The sequence below is a fragment of the Ochotona curzoniae genome, unplaced genomic scaffold (assembly GCF_017591425.1).
Source record: "Ochotona curzoniae isolate NIBS_2020 unplaced genomic scaffold, NIBS_Ocur_1.0 contig_1014, whole genome shotgun sequence".
NCBI lineage: Eukaryota > Metazoa > Chordata > Mammalia > Lagomorpha > Ochotonidae > Ochotona > Ochotona curzoniae.
This window is the reverse complement of record NW_024464920.1, coordinates 32,441,626-32,447,625: the sequence shown is the minus strand read 5'-3', so window position 1 is coordinate 32,447,625 and position 6,000 is coordinate 32,441,626.

The window sequence follows — 6,000 nt, the reverse complement described above, 5'->3', positions numbered from 1 at the left end:
CCAAATGGCTAAATCCTCAACTTGCATCCACCAGGGTCCCATATGGGTGCTGATTCGTCTTCCAGATGCCCTACTTCCCATCCAGTTCCGTGCTTGTGCCCTGTTTCCCGTCCAGTTCCCTGCTTGGGAAAGCAGTCAAGGACGGCCCAAAGCCTTGAGACCCTGCACCCACATGGGAGACCCAGAAGAGACTCCTGGCTTCAGATAAGCTCAGCTCTGGCTTTTGCAGCCATTTGGGGAGTGAACTAATGGACACAAGATCTTTTTCTTTGTTGTTCCTTCTTTCTGCATATCTGCCTTTCCAGTAGAAAAATATCTTTAAAAAAAATTCTACTAGTCAAAAATAAATTGTGGCTGATGCAGTGATGTAGCATGCTAATCTGCCACTGCAGCACCGGCAGCCCAACTGGGCACTTGTTCAAGTCCTGGCTGCCCCACTTCCAACCAAGCTCTCAGCTGGCAGCAAAGACAAACACTGTGTACAATACCAGTGAGAGAAGGAATAGCCTTGAAGGTTGCTGCTTTCATGAGAAGCAACTACCTTGGTCAGGATGTGTGTGGGGGTGCTGTTCAGAGAAGCTTGGTCAGCCTGGTGCCAGCGACTACAGTGAACTCAGCTCGAGCTGGATTCAGATAGGGTCCAGATCACACCGAGCACAGCGAGGCGGCAGGAGAGAGCAGGTTCCCCAAGTTCCTTGTTCCTCACAGGCAAGCCCTGCGATAAAAGAGCCTCGTCTCCCGATATCCAGGTTCACAGCCCTGACCAGGGTGGGAGGGTGCTCCTTGTCCCCTAGGCTAGCGGCCTTTCTCCAGGTGCTCCTTGCCCCACTGCCATGTTTCCTTTCCCTCATTTTTCCTTTTATTAAAAAAAATTTTTTTAGAAAGGCAGAATCACAGAGAGGCAAGGAGAAGATAGAGACTCTTCCATGTGCTGACTTATTCCTCAAATTGCTGCAATAACCAAGCTGAAGCCAGGAGCCTCAAGCTTCCTCTGTGTGTCCTACATGGGTGCAGGGACCAATAGCATTGCAGGTGGTGGCTCAATAGGCTATGCCACAAGGCCTACCTCTGCTTCCTTGCCTGAGACATAGGTAGTCTTTGCATCCAGTTTACATCTCATACTGGCTCAAAAGAAGGCCTACAGGAAGGAAACAGGCATACGCTACCCTCCCCTGGTATGCCCTTTGCCCTTAAAAAATTCTGTAGCTGGCACATTGGTGTGGCACGCTAAACTTCTGTCCATGTGGGTGGCGGCTGAAGCTCTTGGCTGCTCCACTTCCAATGGAGCTCCCTGCTTGGGGCCTGAGAAAGCAGTGAAGGATGGCCCAGGTCTTTGGACCCCTGCACCCACATGGGAGTCTCAAGGAAGCTCCAGGCTCCTGGCTTTGGACTGGCTCAGCTCTGGTCATGGCAGCCATTTGGGGAGTGAACTAGCGGATGGGAGATCTCGCTGTGAGTCTTTCTCTCTGTAATTCTGTCTTTCCAATAAAAATAAATCTTTAAAAAATTTCCAACAAGGCACCATCCCTTCAGTCACCTTCACATTAAACCTTTAAAGATAGATTATGCCTGGACTTTCTTTCCAATAGCACTTTATATATATACATATTTATATGAAAGTCAGTTACAGACTAAGAAAGAGCTTTCCGTGCACTGCCTCATTCTGCAAATGGCCTCAGCAGGTGGGCTGCACCAGGCTGACACCAGGAGCTTCATCCAGTTCTTTCATGTGCTTGGCAGAAACTTAGAAAGACGTGGGCTATCCTTCACTGCTTTCCCAGGAGCATTAGCACAGAGCAGGCTCGGAAGTGCATCAGTGGCACCTGAACTGGTGCCCATGTGGAAGGGCAGTGTCGTGGGTGGCTGCCGACTAAACACAATGCCAGTTGGTGCCTCTGGTTCAGTAATCAATGCAGATGGCTGCTGACTGCAAGTCACCATCTGTTGGAACAGCAAGTCCCGAGCAGCTGATACAGTTAAAGGCTTTGTTGATTAATGAGAGGCATGATACCTCCCTGTTTTCCTAGTTCTTAAAAGGCAGCGACAGAACACACTCCCAAGGCGGGGGTGGGGGTGTCTGTGTAGGGGGAGTGTCACTCCCCAAATGCCAATAACAGGGATTTGATCCAGGTCTCCCCCATCTATTTGGACTATCACGGCTGCCTCCTGGGGCCTGCACTAGCAGGAAGCTAAGTCAGGAACTGAAGCAGGGTGTCAAATCCAGACACTGCAGTGGGATGTGGGCACCTGAATTGGTAGTTTAGCCACTGCACCGTGCCTGACCCGCTTCCAGAGCCCACACAGGAGGCAAACAACTTCAACATCAACTGTCCTCTTTCCCTCTGAGATCTTTGCCCTTCCTGCCCCTTCTAGAAACAATTATCCAAGCAGTGAATAAAAATTTCCTAGGGGAGAGAAGAAACCAACACCTGAAGGCTCTCCCTGAAACCATACTGTCCTGCTGTGGTGGTGAAATAGGGAGGGGGTTAATCTCACCATGCAAAGCTCATCTTCTTGGGGCCTCTCCATCAAATCCAAGACACCTGTGCCTCCCACCCCATTCTCCTTCCAGGAGGCCTTGGAGGTAACCGGAGCAACTCCACTGAGTGTCTAAGTATTTCTTCCAAGCACGTAAATCTTTCCTTAGGAAGAATTTTGCTTTCCAGCTGTTAAGTGGGGGATATTTTTTCAATACTGTTAGGTTTTGGCAAGCCTACACCTGTTTTTAAGCCAAGTATCTTCAACTGTTATCAGGTCTCTCAGTTTCTTGGGAGTTAACTTCCTCAGGACATAGACAAAAAGCCTTTTCTTCCTTTCTTCAATACCGTGTATCCCTCAAAAAAAGCTAACAAGGCTGCTCAGCCTCAGGCCTGATAACATGCAACTATCTGACTCCTGAAAATTTATGCTGGTTTCCAAACTAAAAATAACCCTAAAAAAAAACAAACACTTTTAGCTTTCTGAAACTCTCCAAGGACAACTGTGCTTACTGGACCAGATGGTCAGACACATGTCACAGAAACTGGCCTTGTTATCTGGGGCAGGGGAGAGTTGAAGAAAGTGCCAGCAAGTCGTAATGTCTGTATTAAAGACTCGGAGTGGAACTGTGAATCCACATGAATCTAGCCATGTACACTCTGGTCAAGGGTTTAATCGGCACATGCAGACCTTGCCAGTGGGAGTGCAAGATGAGGACGCTAAGAAAACTTCAACTCCCTGCCTGCCTATGTGCACAAATTCCAGGCTCCTGGCAAATTCCTCTATTTTTGGAAATTGGGCTCCCCCCGAGTTACCTGTTGCCTCAGCCTGCACCTGTCCCCTGACCAACCGCTGCTGTGTGCTAGGTTGCCAGCTGTTCTTCAAAGCACCCCCTCCTGCCCTTCCTTTCTGACTTGCTTCTGCTGCCCTTCCTCTCCCGCTTCTGCCCCAGCAGAGAGAGGCACTTCGATTTCTGATGACACTGCTCTCCTCAGCTGCAACTTGTAGTGAGAAGCTTATTGGAAAGTTCAAAAAACACGGAAGAGGGCATACACACACCAAAAACAGCTCAAGGCTGAACTGGATGTGGCAGTTCCCGAAACCAGCAGCCCGGACTCCTCGAGGCCTCTGCAGGTCCCCCGCGTGAGCTGCACTGCTACTTGGAGCAGAATATTCTTTAAGAGATTGAGACTAGGATAATCTTAGGAAGACCGTTTCTAATTCTCAACTTCCTTATTAACTCTTCCTAACATGAATCTATAAAGGTACTTTGAGAATCCAGAGCTTTTTCTTTGTACTTTATTATTACTTTTATAAGATTTGTTTATTTGAAAAAGCAGAGTGACAGCAGTGGAGAGACAGCTAAGAGGATTGGGTGGTAAGATCTTTCATCTGTTGGTTCATTTACCAAATTGCCCACAGCTGGGGCTGAGCCAGGCTGAAACCAGAAGCCAAAACTCCATCCAGGTCTCCCCCATCGCTCCAGGAACCTATGTACTTCAGCCATCATTGGTTGCCTCCCAGGATACAATGTAGGAAGCTAGATTGGGAAAAGATGCTACAATTCAAACCAGCACTCTGAGATGCTGGCATCCCTAGGGACAGTTTGACCTGCTGCCTCACCCCTGTACCTTCAAATAACTGTCCTTCAAGTTAAAAACTCACCTTTTACTGATGGTTACCATGGTGCATTAGATGCCAGTTTTCTATGTTTCTGCAGGTTTGGAGAAAGTTGATGACACCCTCAGTTCCAGACAATCTTTTAATGAGGTATGTTTAGAGAGCATCCAGGGAAAGACGGTGATGTCCCCCTTGATGGATGTGTGTTCCTCCACAGCAAAGAGCACACAAGTTCACGGTCACACACTGACCTGCCTCTTCCACCCCTACAAAGACATGCTCAAGTTCTAAAGTCTGGGACCTCAGACTATGACTTTTATGTGACCTCACCTTAGTATTACATAGTATTACATAGGAGTGGAGTGGGCCCTTTGTCCAGTATGACTGTGTCCTGCTAGAGAGAAGCACCTAGAGAGAATGCAGTGTGACAGAGCAGACAGACTGGAATTTTACAACTGTTAGACAAGTAAGGTCGAAGGCTGCCAGGAGCCAAGAGGAGGCATGCAGAGAACAGCTCTAGGAAACTGATGCACTTCCTGTTGAATGCAAGGACTCTCCCAGCCTAGAAAGGTATGTTTACTGATCACTATTAAAATGTGGATTCCTAAGATCAGAATGTGTCTCCTGATGCGAGCAGGCATCTCCTGATGTGTCTCCTGGATTCCTAAGATCAGAATGTATCTCACTGTGCGAGCAGGCATCCGTCTGAGCCCATCTACACAGGCCCAGTGAGAACTGAAACTTGGAAAGCCAGTGGGAATATGGCAATATTCCAGTTACTGCAACTGCTGTTCTAATGGTCTTATGTCTTCTGCCAGCATCCATGAAACTGGCAGGTTGACTTGTTAGCCACCAAGTAAGGGTTAAAAAAATACGAACCCTTCATTATTCTCAATACAGGCTATATAGGGTATAAGAGACATTTAGACGATTTTTTGACCAAATCAGCACAGACAATACATGTATTCATTTAACAGATGCTTTTCAAATTAAATGTAACTTTTTGCTTGCTGCTTCTTATATAGGCCTTTTGCATTAAGCTCTTATTCCACAGTAAAACAAATAACATTTATATACATACACATAAAAATAGTACTTCAAAAAGTTTATGGAAAATGAAATTAAAAGGTACATTTCCTTTGGTACAAAAGATTTTGAAATTATGCATATTTTTTCATAGTATGCACCTTTCACCAAGTTTTGGAGACCCCTTCATATACATGGATTTCAATTTCCTTACAACAAAGTAAACATCTTTGAGTTCCATTTTCCATGATTTTTTGAAGCATCTTAGCGTATAGTATGTTGAGAAGTGTTTAGCGGCGTTGTAAGATTTTCAGGCAACAAATTCATTTTAGAATAAAATTGAAATAAGTAGGGCCCAGTGCAATAGCCTAGTGGCTAAATCCTCTGTACATATGCAGGGATTCCATATGGGCATTGGTTTGTGTCCCAGCTGCTCCACTTCCATTCAGCTCTCTGCTTGTGGCCTGGGAAAGCAGTATAGGATGGCGGAGCCTTCGGATCGTGCACCTGCGTGGGAGACTGACGAAGAGGCTCCTGACTCCTGGCCTGATGGGCTGAGCTCCAGTCATTGCAGCCACTTGGGGAGTGAATCAGTGGATGCAAGATCATTCCGTCTCCCCTACTCTCTGTAAATCTGCCTTCCCAATAAAAACAAATCTTTAAAAAACTGAAGTCAATAAAACGGAGTTCACAAAGTAAAGGATTTTCTGAAACTGAAATGAGGCATGTGACAAACCAGTCTGAAAGCTGGTCACTGCCGCCCAGTTAGAGCCCTCAGCGCCTGCTGTCCTGGTTAGCTCGCCCCACCAGGAGCAGCAGCCAGGAGGCGCCAGCTTGGTCTTGGCTGACTCTCACCCCCTTAGTATAGATGATGTT